We start from the raw sequence: 2441 nt of genomic DNA on the forward strand, positions 1-2441 counted from the left end.
ACAGTTGCTAAAGTTTCATGCTTTTGCTCATAACACTAGAGATTCATTTGAAATTTGAAAATGTTGAAGTTCCCTTTAAAAATCTTTAGCTACAATTTCTCAAATACCTTTTCAAATCAAGTAGTGACAGTTGCATAATAAGATTGTTTAAATTGTCAAGCAACAGTCTCTACTTTCCTCATACCTCTATAGCATATGACACTTGAATTTTTTTATGTAATCTCTTAGCCTAATAGACTTACTGCTTTAGGTGCTCATCGTGCAAGAGAAACATTTTGTGTCGGCTCTTTCAGGTTTATGGAAAATACCAACTGCTTCCATTCTTGAGGTATGTTCCTCTATTATAATTTGACTATAACATTTTGGGCACTTATAACTGAATTAAGTATTAAAACATGTTAACTGCTTCAACTGCCTTCCCATAATATCACGAGGTTGGGCGTCCTGTTCAACAAAACATCATTTCAGTAAATCTGCCAATTTTATAGAAGGAACATAAATTACTCCTCGGTCTCAATTTATGTGATATAGTTTGACTAGGCACGAAGTGTGTACACCGGCATTCATCTTCTCTGATGTATAATAATCTTGACTTGGCTTCATAGGTTTGGGATTTGCACCAGATGAAAGAACCCTTGAAACTGTTTGATGATCTCCCAAATAATTTGTTGCATTTAGTCCTGATGAACAACTGTTCATAACTGGGAGGTCTGTTGAAAAAGATGGGATTACTGGAGGAATGCTATGCTTCTTTGATTGAGGAAAGCTGGAGCTAGTGTGAAGAATAACTCCTACTTACAGTGTTGTGCAGTGTGCCTGGCACCCTAGACTGAATCAGGTAGTTTCAGATTACTCCTAGTCTGGCAAATATTCCGTCATGTCACTTTAGTAGTAGTAGTAGTTGTTGTAGTAGTTGACGTTGTCTTTACGCCTCCTGATTAGTCTCATGCATACATGGTTTTGGTGATCAGAGTAGTGAAGGCCGAGCTTGACTTCCCACTTTATTGTCTCTCATTTGCTTTTACCTCAAATCTCAACGGAGTTATTCGCCATGGAGAAGCTCTTGCAAGATTCAGTACACTCATGACACTTACTGTGAAGAGAGTTTGTGCCACTCATCCTCGTAGCATCGCCCAAAGGGTACACTCATGACATTTATTGCAAGCAAGTGGCATCCATTCATTCACCTTAGAGCCAAAAAATAGATCACGCGAGTCCTCATCGAATATTATTTCTATAATATGATATGGTTAATTTTCTTGAAATGGATGTAAAACATTATTCCTTGAAATATGAATGTAAAACATTTACTCCTTATGTAATTTTGTAATCAATCAAATGATGAATGGTTTGTTTCAGTAATCTTTCTGGTATGTTTGTGTCAATACTATTGGAGAGTAAATAATAATTAAGCTTTGACCATTAAACATGTGTAGAAATGGATTAAAATTAAGAATCTAAAAAAGGAATAGCAATTGATTGAATTAAACTCATATTGTGGCAGTTTAAAACAGTCGTTTTAGTAATGAATGCAAGCAGGTGATATTTTCATCTCTTAAATTACATGAGCTCAAATCATTCATAGGATCCATTATTTAAGTGTTACATCACATGTTTTAAATATTGAGGGTTTGATAAGTATATTTAAGTTTCTAAATTTGATAGAAGTTCATTTATAGTAAAAAAGGAAAATCAACTCTTTTCTTTTCTTTCTTTTACCGAACGCTACAAAACTAAATGAAAGTACAAATTCTTACATATAAACACTTGCATGTTTGTGACTGGAAATTTTCTTTTTATCCTTTTTCTTCTCTTGAACCCTTCACTTTGAAAGAAAATCAACTAGTCTATTTCAATTTCTAATGTACATTTGAAGCCATATGTCAATACAACTAAATGTCAAACTTGCAGAAACAGCAAACCTTTTCACCCTTCCCAACTTTCCAACGACACTTCCTCTTCTATCATGTTAGTATTTTCTTGGCTCTCTTGAAGCCACCTGAAGCACAACGTTATATATGGGTGATATTCATCCATTTTTTGTCCGAACTTGAGGCAAAGTACCTGAAATACAAATATATAGAACTTTAGATATTTTCTTTGCTAATCTATCATAGATAATGCTGCATATTTTAAATAGACAACATTTACTTTAAAATTTGAACAAGACACCATTCATAGGCCACATTAATAAACTTAACAAATAACACAATCAAGCGAAGAATCTGGCCAGTTTCATGCTGAATAGTAACAGACATTTGCTTCCTCTTGCTGGTGAAGTCCAAATGATTAGAATTTTGTATTCCCTCAAGTAAATGAAATGCAATTCTTGGGAGTAAATTTTGGAGGTTTGAAACTTCGATCTTACCTTGATCTTGCACAAACATTTGATTAAGTTCTTTTGAAAAACTCAACCGAATTCTCTTGCTGCAACAAGAAAT

The 2441-nt window shown here is 34.1% G+C and overlaps 1 long non-coding RNA gene across 1 annotated transcript; it reads left to right on the top strand.

Annotated features, from left to right (window-relative positions):
* The first annotated feature begins 262 nt into the window (after positions 1-262).
* On the top strand, positions 263-1204 carry LOC125871190 (uncharacterized). Its single transcript, XR_007446979.1, has 3 exons — positions 263-328; positions 606-838; positions 972-1204. It is a non-coding gene; the product is annotated as an uncharacterized LOC125871190 (long non-coding RNA).
* Positions 1205-2441: the final 1237 nt, after the last annotated feature.

This window comes from Solanum stenotomum, chromosome 7, assembly GCF_019186545.1.
Source record: "Solanum stenotomum isolate F172 chromosome 7, ASM1918654v1, whole genome shotgun sequence".
In the NCBI taxonomy this organism is placed as follows: domain Eukaryota; kingdom Viridiplantae; phylum Streptophyta; class Magnoliopsida; order Solanales; family Solanaceae; genus Solanum; species Solanum stenotomum.